Source organism: Ailuropoda melanoleuca, chromosome 1 (genome assembly GCF_002007445.2).
Source record: "Ailuropoda melanoleuca isolate Jingjing chromosome 1, ASM200744v2, whole genome shotgun sequence".
Lineage (NCBI taxonomy): Eukaryota > Metazoa > Chordata > Mammalia > Carnivora > Ursidae > Ailuropoda > Ailuropoda melanoleuca.
Window position 1 is genome coordinate 40,921,479 of NC_048218.1, and position 17,549 is coordinate 40,939,027.

General features: G+C 35.1%; 1 pseudogene; it reads right to left on the reverse strand.

Moving 5' to 3' along the window:
* Positions 1–11,758, reverse strand: part of LOC105239930 — a 47,647-nt pseudogene extending 35,889 nt beyond the window's left edge.
* Positions 11,759–17,549: the final 5,791 nt, after the last annotated feature.

The window sequence follows — 17,549 nt, forward strand, 5'->3', positions numbered from 1 at the left end:
GTTTGAGAAGTAATGGTATTATAAATAGGTGGTTTTTTTCTGATATAGGTATTCTCTGATTTCTTCTGAACTATTAAAAAATGCATTGAGATATGATTTTACCCCTTTGGATTTTACCCTATCCATTCTTATTAATTGAAAAATATTATTCTAAGGTCAAAATAATTTTCATTTTAGAAGAGATTTGAGATAAGTAAAATTTTATTTTTTGGCTGGCACAAAGTTTCGCTAGCTATGGAGCTAGGAGAGAACACAGCTGATGGTGTTTTTCCTTGTTTGTTTTTGTTTTTTTCTTTAACTACCTACTCATGACCTCAGCTGCCAAAATGTCATTTTATCTTGTAGTGGAACACTTTCTCCCCTGCTGTTATCTGTTCATCCACTAATATGCTTTTCTTCAAATGTGATCAAATGTCATCTTTAAATGTTTTTTATAAATAGTGTACCTACTTAGGTAGACTCAACACAGCTACATAAAAATGGAAAAATTCTCGTTATGTTATTTAATGCAAACACTGTTATAATTTTTTGAGTTTTATTTTAGAAATATCTGCCTGTTCCTTTTTAAGTTAATGAAAAGAAATAAGGACACAAAAGACCAAATCCCCAAGCAATAATGGAGCTTCATTTTATCTATTTTTTTTAAGATTTTATTTATTTATTTGTCAGAGAAGGAGAGACAGAACACAAGCAATGGGAACGACAGGCAGAGGGAGAAGCAGGCTCCCCACTGAACAGGAAGCCCGACGTGGGGCTCCATCCCAGGGCCTTGAGATCATGACCTGAGCCGAAGGCAGATGCTTAATTGACTGAGCCACCCAGGCATCCCAGAAGCTTCATTTTATCTAAAACAATGATTTATTTTATTACCAAACCTTTTAATAGAACTTCTAGTCAATAGTCATATTATGTTTATCATCAATTTTTATCGAATGTTTGATGAAGGAAAAGAACAGGTAGAAATAACACAGCATGTTTTTCTTGGGGAAAAAATGAAATTTTGAATTATGAAATTAAGAATCATTTCCTACATAATTTATACATTTTAAAAGAAAATAATCATTATTTGATTGTTGATCACCCTCACCCCATTACCCATGGTTCCAAGTGGTAAGCCACAGAAATGACTTTGGCTATAATTACTAGAAAATGAATTTATCAGAAGGATATTAGGTAGCTCAGAGTATTGCTAAGATTTCAGGAGACTTAGCAGCCTGATTGTATCCAAAATTAAACCACAGATCTAGTTCAGTGAGGGCAACATTCTCTATTATGAGCACACACCGTAACTTGAAACCCATTCACCATGCACACTGGTTCTGAATGCTGTGGAATGAGAGCTGCCAGAGCTTTCCTTTAGGAGCTGTTTATTTTCACTGCCATAGCATCTAGGAAACACAAGTCATTTTTCCTATTTCACGGTATGGGGCAAGCATTTGGATCTTATTGGAAGGATCTATGTCATATGCTTACACCAAAGCTGCAAAAGAGTCTGGAAAGTGAATATTTCTATTATTGATATAAGTTTTGCATCCCACACTGACTTATAAAATCACCCAAACATAAAGAAGAGCTTTAGTTACTGAGTAAACTAAAAGGAAAAATATCTCATACAAAATTTCTCGGGTTTTTTTGTTTTGTTTTGTTTTTTGTTTTTTTCTTTTGTGTTTTACTGGTGCTGATCCTTCAAACACTGTTAAAACTGAACAAAAGCTACTACTACATGTTAAAACCTAAACAGGATCAAGTAATTTCCCTCAGTATTTCAAACTATTTATTTGTGTGCATGTGTGTGCGTGATCACGTGTCTGTTGTCAAGAGAATACTGTAATCATTTGCAGAAACTGAATTTCTTAATTTTTTTTTTTGGCTTTTTTAGCAGAAGTAGGGAGCTCTTCCCAATGACAGTTGTCTATTCATGAAGTAATTACTTTGACTGTGACAGATTAATCATCAATCAATGTGCTTTTAACAAATTGTGAAGAAAATGCACTAACCTTTTCAAGTTTCTATCCTGAGCTTGGCCCGAGGGCTCAAGTGATTTAGTAACTTATTTGATTTTCTCTTACTAAAGTTGAAGAACACACGATTTCTTTGATTTTTGTCTTTTATATTCTCTGTGCTGCTTCCTGGACTCTGATTTCTGACAAAATGTCAAATAACTTAGGGAGAAGGTTTATTAAATGTTGCCTTTATGCCCTGCCACCTGGAGGTAATTCTGGTTCTGGTTCAAATCCAGACTTCTGCCAGGACTTGGAAAAGTTCCTATTTGGCCTTGGGTCATACTCAAGCTGTGTATACTCAAAAGCCTCAGAAAATATTGAAAATGGAATAGGGGCTTCAGTCAGAGATAAAGGCCCTCAGCATGGTTCATTGTTGCCTGAGAGAATCCACTGTCACCATCATAATCTATTTTGAACATTTCACTCTTAAGGATACATACTGAACAGAAATGTGTGTGTTTATTCACAAAATACATGTCCCAGGATGTTTATAGACTTGCTATTTGTAATATCCCAAACTGGAAATAACCCTCTTGTTTATCAACAGTACAATGGATAAATAAAGTATTTTGTAGTCAGCAAAATGAACACTAGACAGCGATGAGAATGAAGGACCTATTGCTGTAGCAGCAACCTAGATGGATTACACAAAATGTTTTTGAGCTGAAGAAGCAAGACACAAAGAGTATATGCTGAAGAAGTTCATTTTTTTTAAAGTATTAAAATGGATAAAATCAATCTGTACTAATAGAAGTTATGCTGACCGTTTTGGGTGAGGGATAGTACTAGAAGGAATGCAAGGGGGGTTTTGGTTACCAGCATTGTATTTTTTGATGTGAGTGCTATTTTTATGGGGCGTTCACTTTGTGCAAAGCTCTTTAATTGAACACATAACTTTGTACTTTTCTGTGTGAATGTTAGAATTCAGTAAAAGTTAAGAACATAATTCACTAAACTCCAAATAGTTTATGTTGATACATTTAACTATTGCTTTTACTCTTAAGTCTGTGGTATTACTCTCTAGATCAGGGTAACATTCAGATTTTTTTAAATTTTTTTTTATTTTAAATGATTTTTTATTATATTATGTTAGTCACCTTACAGTACATACCCGGATTCCGATATAAAGTTCATGCTCCATTAGTTGCGTATAACACCCAGTGTACCATGCAATACGTGCCCTCCTTACCACCCATCACCAGTCTATCCCATTCCCCCACCCCCCTCCCTTCTGAAGTCCTCAGTTTGTTTCTCATAGTCCATAGTCTCTCATGTTTCATTCCCCCTTCTGATTACCCTCCTTTCTTTATCCCTTTCTTCCCCTACCGATCATCCTAGTTCTTATGTTCCATAGATGAGAGAAATCATATGATAATTGTCTTTCTCTGTTTGACTTATTTCACTTAGCATTATCTCCTCCAGTGCCAACCATGTTGCTGCAAATGTTGAGAATTCGTTCTTTCTTATAGCTGAGTAATATTCCATTGTATATATGGACCACAGCTTCTTAATCCAGTCATCTGTTGAGGGGCATCTCAGCTCCTTCCATGATTTAGCTATTGTGGACAATGCTGCTATGAACATTGGGGTGCATATGGCCCTTCTCTTCACTACATCTGTATCTTTGGGGTAAACACCCAGTAGTGCGATGGTTGGGTCATAGGGTAGCTCAATTTTTAACTTTTTAAGGGACCTCCACACTGTTTTCCAGAGGGGCTGTACCAACTTGCATTCCCACCAACAACGTAGGAGGGATACCAACATTCAGATTTTTTTAAAAAGATTTAATATTGATTCTGATTCTCCTGAGTATCATTATGATTCTCTATTTATGGGCAATACACTGAGCTCCTTTATTCAAGGGTTATCTAGTAAAGAATTGCAAATAAATCATCTGTGAGTGGCATCATTTTGAAGTAAAATAATGAAACATGGACAAACAGTCCATTTTATTGGTTTTCACAGAAAGTGAAAGACATGCTGTCTGAGAAGTATTCAGTGGTATCATGACACAGAAAGTGTCCCCCTACTCAGTTTTAATTCAGATTTTCTGTACTTAATCACATAAATGCATATTATTATCAGCCTATATAAAGGGTAATTACTTATATTTTGTTTTAATATGAAGAGACACCAAACTCCTCCTATGTGTTCTTCCTACAATATCCAGCACCTCCCAGCTGTATTCCTGTCATACTTCATCGCACTTTCTTGATTAACTGCTAGTCTTTCTAGCTAGAATGTAAGCTCTATCAGGGACTACACGATGTTCACTTTTTAATCTTCAGTATCTTCCACATTAAAGGTCGTATATTAAATATTTCAATTAGATAGTTAAATAATATTTACAGGTGACTGTATATAGTAATCCAACTAGAGAATTCTTGCAGAAACATCTTCCTGACTTCTCTTGGAAAATTTATTTGTTGTTCTAAATCTCAAATCCTGATAATAAGCAGTTGACAAATTGGAAAAATAAGAAAAATTATTTACAATTCTCTTGTGAGAATTAGACCATAACTATAAATGTAGACTACTGATTTGAAGAATCTGTTAATAGCAAGTCAACAGCAAGAGCAGGAAACATTGTTACACATTGAATATTAAGGTCAGCAGCTTCAAGAACTGGAACAGGAGCATGTAGGAAGGAACCAGTCACCACATAATCAGGCAGTCTTATTTGTAGCTGTTAATATGTTAAAATGTGTATTTTTAACCTTATCTTTTGCTAATTGTGAATCATTCTTGCAAATTAAGATAAATAAATAGATTGATAGATATTATACTTTGTACAAATCTTATGAATGGTTTTCTAAGAAATAACAAATAACGAGTGTAGGATGCAAAATAATTACTTAAATGAGCAGTTTTGACATGTGATTCTGAATCTTGCTGCTACTGTCCTAGGAGATCAGAACATTAAGTCATTCAAAGACTTCCCAGTAATGTACACTGATGTTTTCCAGTATTTGAACTTTTGCTTAGGTTCAAATTCTTAGTAAATATAACTCAAATACTACTGACATTGTAAACAACAGTACTATTACATGTTGAACTAAAATACTAAGTACTAATCTTCCCTTTATAAACACTACAAAAATGAGAAAAATTCAAGATTTTTAGGAATTCCTGATTATTCCAATCTTTGTTCCCAAATTCTGAATATTAATATCTATTGGACACTTAGAAACAGTAAGTCCAACTAGGTACTTGACCTGAAGATGTGGTATCTATTTGGAAAGAAGACTCTATTATAAAATATAAATTTTCTACATAGCAGAATATACAAGTACCTCTGAAAGTAGGAACTTGACTACAAAATTATATGAGGTAGATTTCAGAAGCATGGAGAAAGAGTTAGTGATGGCTTTGTGGAGGAAGAGGCATTTGAGATTTCAAGCCTGGGTTTCCCTGAAATAAGTAGACAAGGTAGGAAAAAAAGGAGGTAATTTTAGGCAATAGGAATGGAATCATCAAAGTATATGGGAAAAGAATTTCCATGGCTAGGTCATTGAACACATTTTTCGTTTCTCAAGCAATGAGAGTTCATATTATATGTGAATAAGCTTAGAAAACCTTGGTGAGAAAGATAAAAATCACTTGTGTTGGTATATCAACAATTTTTGAACAATAGTACTTAAAGGAGGTCAAAGTTGATTGGGTTTTACCCTAAAGGTTACTGGAGTTTTGATTAAGCGTGGGAAAATTCTGTGTGTAAGGTATTGACAGAAGGTGTCTATGAGTGAATCCAATATTTATTTTAATGAAAAAATAACTTCCATCCTTATTTTGGATATATTTATTGAAACACAATCAATTCCACGAATAATAATTAAAATCTCTTAAATAAAACCTGCCAACATAGATGAAATCTACAATATAACTTATGGTGCTATTTAAAATGTGAAGATACTTAGGTTAGAGGGATTCGAAAACAATGTGAAATATATCCAGTATCAAATTCATTCATTCATTTATTCATTCATATGTCCATCAAGTATTTAATTGTTCCATTCTATTTCCCAAATAGTAAGAACTGTTGAATCACTTTTGAATTATTTAGATTCTCTAAATAGATTCCCTAAAATGGGAGCATGTCAGAAACTTTTCAGGGGTAATATGGATCTAGGACAGAATGAACATAGCTGGGGGCTCCTAGTAAGGGAGCAGATCTAAGAGGTAGGGACGGGACCACAAATGGTGGGTTTCAGGTTCAGTAGGTACTTGAAGGTCTTTGGAAGGGCTATCATTTTTACTCTAGATGATATGGGATACTTTTGGATAGTTGTAAAGAAAAAATGACATGATCAGGTTTATGTTATTAAAAGATCACTCTAGGGAGCCTGGGTGGCTCAGTCTGTTAAGCATCTGCCTTCGACTCACGTCATGATTCCAGGATCCTGGGACTGAGCCCCGCATGGGGCTCCCTGCTCAACAGGGAGTCTGCTTCTCCCTCTCCTTCTGCCCCTCCCCCCTGCTCATGCTCTCTCTTCTCTCTTTCTCAAATAAATAAAATCTTATATATAAATAAATAAGTAAATAAATAAAAAATCACTGTAACTAGCTTAAGAATAGATTGTAGGAAGAAAGAATTGAAAACAAAAAGACTAATTAAAAAGCTTTGTAATACCATATGATTTCGTTTAAATGTGGGATCTAAAAGTAGAAAACAAAAATACCAAGGTCACAGATACAGAGAGTAGATTGGTGGTTGCCAGAGGCTGGGAGGTGGGTAAAAAGGGTGAAGGGGGTCAACAGGTACAAACTTTCAGCTATAAAATAAAGAAGTCATGGGGATATAAAATACAGCATGATGACTATAGTTAATAATACTATTGCATAATCGAAAGTTGCTAAAAAGCGTAGTTCTTAAAAGTTCTTATCACAAGAAAAAAGTTTATAACTATATATGGTGATGGACATTAGCTAGACTAATTTTGGTGATTATTTCACAGTATATACAAACATCAAATCATGTTATATACCTGGAACTAATAAAATGTTATATGTCAATTATACCTCAATAATAATTTTTAAAAAGTTAAATAACCAAAACCAACCAACCAAACGACAACAACAAAAACATCAAAAAAAACCCAAAACCAAAAACTTTTGCAATAATACCAGAAAGAAATGATGATGGCTTGGTGGTAGTTGCAGTGGAAATTGGCAAAAACTGGTCTGATTCTGGGTACATTGTAAAGTAGAACTAACCAATTTCCTGAAACATTGAATATGGGTCACGAGACAAGTGAGCATTCAAAAATAGCTCCAGAGTTTTGGGAGAATGAAGTTGCCATCAATTGTGATTTGGGATATTCTAGATAAACAATTTGAGAAAATGAATTCAGAGACTTCAAGCAACATATAGCTATCCTCTGTTCCTAAAAGAGATAATATGGCTGTTCTGAAGCATAAGATGTCTGTGGATATAGGAGTATGCGTCTGCTGATATAGGAGTATGAGATCGACAAAGAACACAGTTAGTATGGAAATGAAAAGTAAAAGGTTGAACCCTCACAAACGTCAGAGCAACTAAGTATGGTCTCTTGTTACTTCAATGGACTGCAGCCCGTTGAGATCTGAGTAGAGGTTTACTTTAGCCTGGACCAAATCCTGGATCTTCATACTTCATTACACGTATCTGTCTTAAGATTTTGCCAAGATTTCTGCAATATAGCAGAAGCCCTGCTTTAAGCTCCTGAGTTTTACTCAAGCTAGCTTCCTGACTTCAGTCTATTTCTGACGTAGCTACACTCCTTCCTAAGACAGCTGATATAGCTCCTTCAGTAAACAAACCCACTGAACCTGTTGGCATGACTTTTTCCATTCTGAGTGTTCTTCAGTGTTGCTTATCTTGAAAATAACAATACAAACAAAACCCAAAAACTTCATTTTTTAAAAATTTGTGTTAGCAGCCTCTGATAATAATCAATGCCCTCAGTATTTCCATGCTACTTTCTCTATAAGAATAATCGAGATTTTTCAAAAATTTAAGTAAAATTTTATTGGAGATATAAGGTCCTTGAAGTGCCTCTCTGATAAAGTCACTCCTCGATTTGATTGTAATTTTTCTCCAAATGCTGTCCTGGATTTCCTCAAAAGACAGTAAATATCTTTGAAACTTAATAGTTGTATTTATTGATATGACAACTGCTTGCATTTATGGGGCTAGGACAAATAATGCTCATCAGTCCTTGTGTTTCTTTTTATCTTGTTATGTACAATGGTCCTCAATGTTTCTCAGATCCCTTACACTCGGGTTAGGAGCACAGAACTGAGTTCTGGCCAATGGAATGTGTATAAAAGTGATGCAGACTACTTGGAGGCCTACCCCATAAAACTCTTAGTGTAAACTTCCCTTCTCTTTCCCCACGGCATGGTGATGGTGGAGACAACATTGAAAATCATAGTGTATAAGATGAAAGCACCAGGGTGTCTCAGTGACCCTGTGTAACATAGCTTTCCTCCCTCACCTAATTGATTCTTTTTGGAAGTTGCTGTCCCAAAAGGAGCCACATCTGAGCCTAAGAGATGTGACTGAGCAACACAACATTTTAATTTCTAATCTTTCAGTTAGATGCAAAGATGAGATGGAATTTTGGGTTTTCTCCTTTGGAGAGGATGTTCTATGTGTGGAAAGAGAAACAAAGGAAAGATGTGATCATTAGGTAAACCATCATTGAGTTAGGTTACTGAGATTTGGGTGTTGCTTGTTATAACAGCATGTAGCAGCTTGTTATAATAGCATATAAACAATACTAAAACTGGAATATTGAAATAAGGTGCTGCTGTAAGAAAAAAAACAACTCAAAATAGGTATTGGAATAATTGTCTAGCAGTGGGAAATAAATTGATATTGGGGAGTGAAAATATGGTGATACATGTTAATGAAATATCAGGTATTTTTTACCAGGTAAAAATGTTACCTGTATTAACTTTGAAGACAATCTATGTATCTATTGAGCGAGTATGTCTGAGGGAATTGGCTGGGGGAGAAAAGTTTTAGTGAGTATGGATATTGGCTGTATTTGGCATTGTATTTCAACAAGTGATGAGCATAGGAGGGATTTAGAAATTGGATGGTTTAAAAGCAAAAAGAAATAGTTCAGAAATTTAGGGCCTTAACTGAAAAGCCAACTTCTAAATATCATGTACTTGGAAATAGGATGGAAAATTCTTTTCATCTCTGAAGGCCCAGTAACACCCAGTCTTCTTCAAAGATCAGATAGAAAGATGGCTTTCTTTCATTCACATGCAATGATCTCAATGTTGCCTCTAGTAAAATGAGAGGGAGAAACATGGATACAAGGAGGCAAACCTGAAGATAATGTGAGTCGTGTCTAAAAAGAACTTCAAGTGTATTTCTGGTACATGGAATCATTAGAACCAAAAAATTTAGAAGTCTATGAAGATTTTGATGAAACTCTATTGATAAAGATTCTCTGATCTCAGATTTTAAAAGCTTTTGACTTTTCTAGCTGTAAAAGAGCTTTTGGGCCCCCAGATCCAGCAGGCAGTTTGTTATAAAAATTTATACAGATCCCAAATAAGGTATGCTCGTAAATCTGCTTTTCAAATATGTCCAAGGACATCTTACTTCTGATTCATTACTGAATTTTTAGTGTGGGGTTGAGGAGTAAGCATATAACTGGCTTTTTAGACCTAAAGTTGCTAGACCAAGAGGACCACATCTGATCCCAACAGAGATGACTGAACAACACAACATCTAAAATTTCTGGTCTTTCAGCTGGATGCAAGGACTGGATGGAACTTGGGGTTGTCTCCTTTGAGGAAGGGAAAGAGGGTGTTCCTATGTGTGGAAGGAAAGGAACAAAAGTATATTTGGTTATAGAATGAGAGAATGTGGCAGAGAAAGCTAGTGCTTACAAATATTTTCCCTCTCCTTTCTAGACACATAAGAATTAGGACACTTTCTTTTTAGTTAGGTTGGAACCATGTACCTGAATTCTGGTCAACGGAATATGGATAAGCAGCAGTAAGCTGCTCCCAGGCTTGACACATGAAAATCTGTCAGATACTATCCAGCGTCTATCCTTCCATTCTGCAGAAAAATTGAAAATCAAAGGTCAGGGTTAAAGATGATGGTATCACAAGATGGAATGAACTAGGGGCTCTGAATAATAGCTTGAGTAGAGTCCCCTTCTCTTCTCTTCCTCTTGACTACCTAGCACAGACTGGAATGTGACTTGGGAGACAAACCTTTGCTATTGATATTTGGAGTCATGGTTAGAATTTTCTATTAAACACACACACACACACACACAGAGGAAATTGAAATTGGGACTGCCTGAAACATTTGTGGCACATAGTTGTATATAAATTATATATAGGAAATGGGTTGAAAAAACCCATATTATTTTTGTCACCTGGGAAAAAAAAAAGAGACAAAGCCTATAGGAGGGAAATTTACTGAGAATGGATGGTACATGATTATTTAGTAGTAAGTTTAAAATATTCCACTTCTTCTATCCTGAAGACCAATCTAATCATGGAAAGAAAAAATACAGAAAAATTCTAGACAGAGCTTTTGATATTCATAGAATAATCTAGCATATATAATGAGGGGGTGCAACCCAATTAGAGTGCTCAATATGAAGGAATTCTTTTGAATAAAAAAACAAGGAGGGAAGAGACATAGGACCTCATAAAAGCCAAATCATGTACTTGTTATAGAAAGTAGAATGTCCCTAAAATGCTAGAGCCTAGGAGTTCTAGATGCCCAGGAGACAAGGGCAGAACTGGCCAGGAAGTAGTGTACTGAGTCCTAGAGGGATGAGGAAAGCCAGCACTCAGTAAGTTTGTGGAAATTCCTGGATCCTGAGGAATAGTTCATATTTAATCATGTCCAAGCCATGCTAGGCCATATGATAGACTGAAAGATGGGAGTAGAGTGGGTAGAGGAGCTCGAGGACGCCCAGGTACTCCTTGGGGGCTGCTGAAGTAGGTCAAGAATAGGGTTTACAAGTATACGTAGGTTTTTTGGCTTTTATTTTGTTTTATTTTAATTGGTTGCTGCTTTTCTTTCACTACTGCTCCTCCTATGAAAAACTAAACTTCACAGAGATTATATCTCTGTCACCTAGAATAACATTTGACACATGGAAGGTACCCAATAGTATTTATTCAATAAATAATAAATATGTTCTGTTAATATGCCTTAGCCTCCCAGTCTGTATTCTGATATATGTATCATTGGGTTTTTTTTTTTTGGGGGGGGGAGCAGTGACTCAATGTTAAGAAACAACAGAAATAGAATATTGTGTTTCAAGATTAGAATCTGATGTCATAATTTATACAAAACTATGATTATATTATTATAACTATGAAAAAAAGCTATACTGATTTAATTTCATCTTTGCTTTTTTTACCATGGTATTTGGGTAAGAAACTGAATCAGGTAGCTTATTTCAGAATTACACTGAGAATTTACTATTGTCCTACAAGTCTCTAAAGTACATTATATTCTTACTTTAGCCTGACTTTTTGAAATGATAATTTATTTAAGCTTTCCCTAGTGTTTTTCACTAATTGTTTTTTGAAGGTCTTCACTATCAGAGAACTGGGGACCTTGCTGTCCCTCACCACCACCCGTCTACCATGTTTGTTCCCTTCCTTTCTTAAAATAACAAATCACAAAAAAGAAAAAACAAAACAAACCTGTATCCGAACTGCCGGAATGTCAGAGCATCTGATGCATTAAGGTGTGGTGGATGTGGTGATACATCTGTCATTGCCTTTCTCGTTATTAATGGGATTCTAATTAGACCCATCAGTTTTAATTAGTATGCTGTCATGTAGCAATCTAATAAAATACTGTGTCTAGGAAAATTGATCTGGCCTTGATGATAATTACTCTCCTAGAGTCTAAGCTTTATAAAAATAGGAATTGATAGCTTCCAGGCAACTTACGGTCTGTCTCCCTTCCTTTGTCTTACCTTGCTTTCTTACACACAGAATCTTCTACTTAAGTTGTCTCCTTAATTCATACTGTGTTCCTAGTCTCAATTTATTTTAACCACACCTTTGTCTTTGGCGTAACCTAAAAAGAGAAGGGCTTTATCACTTGTCAGGAAAAAACATTTCTCAGTTAAATTTTTCCTCTAAGGAATGTACCAGATCATAGTCCTATAATCCTAGAGGCTGGCTCAAGACAGGGTTAGAAACAGGTCAGCCTCTGTGTAAATCAAAGTCAGAGAGAGCAGGGGCTGTGGCTAGAATCAGAGATTTATGAAGACAGCAACATTAACATTACAAAAGAAATATCTTAACAATTTTCACATGGGGTTTGTTTACCTCTGTTTTTTCAAAGCAGCATGGCATATTTAAACTTAAATAAATGAATATTTCCAAGAATCAGGTGACTGATGTTTTCTTTACTGCTATTTAAATCTCTTTAAAATCAAGATACTTTGAGAAAACTGATATTTTCTTTTAGTCATAAGACTCTTAGAACACAAATCTTGAAGACTGACTTAATGACTCAGATTTGTAGATTTATTTTTAGTTCGTTGTCTGCACACCTAGGCTTTTTAATGAAATTGTTATTGGAGACAAAATTTAAACATATCTTTCTGCTTAAAAATAAATTGAATTCTTATTTTTCTTATTTCCTTTTGAGCTAAATTTATTTTAACAGTGTTTCAAATTCAAGGGTAGGTAGGAATTAATTCAAAGCAAGAGATTTATCTTCATAAAAGTTTCTTTCCATTATATTACCATAACCATTGCTATGGACCTTGATGATCTCTTTTTTTTTTAAAGATTTTATTTATTTATTTGAGAGAGAGAGAGCACAAGCAGGGGGAGAGACAGTGGGAGAGGGACAAGAAGACTCCCCACTGAGCAGGGAGCCAGACATGGGGCTCACTCAGTCCCAAGACCCTGAGAGCATGACCTGAGCTGAAGGCAGATTCTTAACCTACTGAGCCATCCAGGTGCCCCAGACATTGATGATCTTCTTTATTTGTGTAAATTTGTTTTTGGACATGATTTTCAGAAAGTGAATAGTTCTAAAAGTTTCTGAAACCCCTATAAAATATCCTATATGGCTATTGTGAACATATTAATGGTTTTATGTATATTTGTTTCTAGGAATCCATTAAATTTTACCTTGTAGGCAAGATGAAAGGAAAATCAGATTGACGTGATATTCACTCACTAATCCCATTTAGACCAGAGCTTCTTACAGTGTGATCTGGCACCACAATCAGTCCATGAACTGTTTGTTACCTGTGCCAACAAGACAGGAGCTTATGCCAGAATGAAAATCACCAGTTATCAACACATTGTTTAGGTCAGCTGACATTTGTTTTTTGTAATGAGACTCTATCAATGAAGAAAGCAGCAGACTGAATTACATTCTGGCACAACTTCCTCACTTCATTATGTGCTGTCGCTTTGAGTAGGCCCAATAGGGACAGCCTGGTCATATCGAAAACATAAAAGATGTTTTCCTTGATGATAATATTTGCACAGATTATAGGAGCAATATGAGGAAAGAGTACTGTTTATTCCATTCTAACCAGCAAAAAATACTGGATTGGTAATTGAAAATGATGAAAAGTTTGAAAGAACATGACTTTTTCATGAAAAAGTCTTTAAACAGTTGTCAAGGTTTTTCTCACCATAGTTAGACATATAAATAAAAATTTGAGAGAGAATATTTTTTTAAAAAGCTGAGAAAGGGTGTATTGAATCCTGAAGTCAAGGAGTCCACAAGGGACAGTTTAGAGTGATTCAAGGTGTTCAAGCATGAGTTGTCTACTCCAAACTCTCTGAGAATAAGGACCCTGCCTTGTCCACTGATAAATCTCTTGTTGCCTGTCCTGACCTGCTGTGCTCATTTCTCCCCACCTATGCATAGCAGTAGGAGCTTAAAAGTGACTACTTGGAATGCTTTTCCTATATCTCTTGGAGTCTTCTTCAGTTAAATACTAGTATGAGACCTACACCTGGAAAAATATATCAGTGAGAAATGAGAGCTAACTAGTTGTTCTGCCTGTGAATCAGGGAAAGGAAACCATGATATAAATCCCTTGCCCCATTTGTCAAGGAAGTAAGAGTGTTTCTCACAGTCCAGATATTGGTCATTTAGGAAAGCAAGAAACTTTTGAGTTGTATTAAGGTAGGCTGGAGCAAGAGGTCCAATTAGAGGAGCAATGGAATCCCAACAGTTAGAGCCTTATGTATAGACTACCAGAAAATCAGAGCTGAGAATAGTTTTACATACTGTCAGTCAGTGTCTGAATTAGGGGACTACAAGAAAAAGATCCCCGGTGACAGAAGGAATTCTCTGCAAAGTCATGAAAGTAAACTCAGCTCTGAAAGTCTAGAAAGTCTGGGGAGAATCAGGATTAGACAATAGCTGGCCAGAGAAAATTTGGTATCAGGCATACATGACCTCCCCAGATTCTCAAATTTGTCTTCTCCTCCTCTTTTTCTCCAACTCCAGAGAAGCTAAAAGGCAGCCTCATGCTATTACAATGATGGTTGAGGTTAGAAGTTAGAGGTGAGTGTTATAGCCCATCATATCCCTCTTCCCACTGTAGACTTCCCAAGCCTGAAACTGTCAGGAACCATGGGAAGTGAGAATGTAAAACTCCATATGAATTTGAAGTATTAAAGATTGGAAATTTTGCTTACTAAAATGAGACTGTTTGGCTTGAAGTAACCAGAAAACATTTCATTATCTAAGACAGAAATGATATAAAATGTGCCTCAAATTTCATCAGAAGATAGAGAAGTAACTAGTTCCACAGAACAAGTTTGAATGGGTAGTAGAGGAGGAAAATAAGTTTGTGTTCAATTTTGCATCCTGTGAATCTTCCTCATTCAATAAACACAGTTGTTTAGGAAGTTTACTTTCATTTCCATAGCACTCATGCTGAGCTAATCCAAATTCCATTCATGTAAAAAACCATATTAGATTCACCCCAAAGTTACTGAGGATATAACAGTGAAAAAGAGATAAAATGTGTTACTTTCATGAAGCTTACATTCTTGGTTGGCAGGGGGAGGAACTCTATAAACAAAAGAACTTTTTAAATATTTCATATAGATAGTATGCCAAAGAATTTAAAACAAAATGATATGATGAAAAAAATATGGAGATTAGAGAAGCTACTTTATATTAAAGTAAATTCTGAATGATAACAAAAAGGCAACTATGGATGGAGTTGAAGAAAGATAATTCAATAAAAAGGGACCAGCAACTGAAAAGTCTCCTAAATGAGAACAAGCACAGTGTTTTAGCATAACAATATATTTTCAGCCCATTCTGAAAATAAGAATACTTAAAATAATACAGGGGTTGGATCATATATATTTTGATAGTCATTAGTGATGTTTTGTGAAATACATTTGGTTTTTCCATTTCTGCACATTGCAGACACAAGTTAGAATTGCATTTTCTAGCCTTCTTGTGATTAAATGGGGCCATATCAGTAGTTCTGGACGATGAATTGTGAACTGGAGTGGCATTTTTATATTTTGGGTCCAGCATTTAATTGCCCATAAAAGTCTCTTCAAACCTCTTTCTTCACTTTTGTGGGGCAACTGGCAACATTCAAGAGGGTGGTTGATCTATTAGCCTAGGGTCTGAGTGGCTGTACCAAACAAAGTCCTCCTGTGACCCATAATGGATATACAGCATTAAAGAGAAAAAAAAAAATTAAATCACTGAAACTTTTAGATTGTTTTGTTTGTTTGTATATTATTGATTGATTGTTCTTGCACCATAATTTCCTCTGGGAGTCATCAGGTCATGCAAAGATTGGCTTTTATCCTGAGATGAGAATCCATGCTGGGATAGTAAGGCAAAAAATGACATTATTTGGTTTGAAATTGTGAAATATATTTTTGGTTATTTTGTGGAGGGTGCATTGTAAAGAAGCAAAAAAAGAAGTGGATAAAAAAACTTGGAAAAACGGTAGACTAATCAGTAATCCAAACAATAGATTACAAACTGCTGCCTATAATCAAGATGGTAGCTGTAGAGAAAAATGGAGACAAGCTGGAGATATTCATGAAATGTGTTAGAGATGATGCCAACAGGGTTTACTAGGATTAAAAAAAAAAAAAGTGAAGAAAATTAATTCCAGTGTTCACCTGAGAAGCTGGGTGAATAAATGGTGGAGTGCACTAATAAGAAGGAGGAGGCGAGGAACAAGTTGAGAGAGAGATTGAAAATTTTGAGTTTACACTTAAGTTGAAATACTTAATTTCATATCAAACTGAAGATGTTAAGTAGAAAGTTTGTTTCTACTTGAATATGGATTTTAGCAAAGAAACCATAATTGAGAGGTTAAATTGAAAATTACTAGAACATGGACAGAATTTATACCTGTGGGACTTCATAATCATAGATGGTGGGCCAGGACAGATTTTCAAGGAGAGAACATTCAACAGTATTGAAAACAGACGAAAAATGAAACATAACATATGGGATATAATCATGGTGTTTGAAAACATCCCTGAATCTATGATCTAAAAAATTGCTTTTCATCATTAGTGTAGTTTTTTGTCATAATTTTATGATAAGCCAATACAACAGCTTTACCTTATTTTATACTTTCATAGAAGGATAATGAAATAGATTGTTTTTGCCTAAATATTTTTCAGTTTCCCAAAGGCCTCTCACTCACTCTTAATTGCTTGATAGACAATCTTTCACTTGAAAATTTCATTTTGTCAATCTTCTTATCAAGAAAAAAAATTAACCAGTCATCATTTTCCAAAATATTATGCAAAATACAAATATATTTAGTAAGATTTGTTATTTTCCTACCAATTAATTTGCTATTTAAGCAAAACCAAACAATGATGAAGAAGATTTTTATACTTTCAGGTGGTAGCAAACTAGTTCTGTTTCCATAAGTAATAGTATAACTTAGAGAACTTGAAGAGTAAGGATAAAACATGGTATATTTTCTCTTTACAGATTTTTTTTCCAGAAGATTATATTTAGGTTTTGGCTCTACCTTTTAAGGTGGATGTTATTGACAAGCTATAAGGATTCCGATTTGGATAAAAAAAAAAAAAGGTTGAAGAAATATGTTATGAGAAACAGTGAAAATAATTATATTTAGCTATGAGCAAAGGGAGGGTTGTAGGGGCCAAATATCTTTTTAAATATCACAGGAAGGGAATTAGACTTGTTGTCACATACTATTCCCTACCAGGCAGAGATAAGATTATACAGAACTATAGAATCTTTGAAGAAAGAGGGTATAGATAATTAAACATGATGTAGGTTAGCCCTCAGCTTCCAGTCCAAGGTTCTCCTAGTATGCTGTCCTATACTTCAGGTTCTGGAAAGCTAAAACCCACCTTTCTCAGACTTTCTTCTAGATGTTTCGAAATACAAATTAGATGCCATAAAATAATGTTGTTCATATAAGATTGTGCAGGCAGAATTGAAGTAGATGCCATCTTTCTGGATTTTTTTGTTTTTGACGTAAAACTATGAGTGCCCAGAAACAGATAGGCATCAGTGACAGCTAGACTCAAGATTTCAATCTCCCA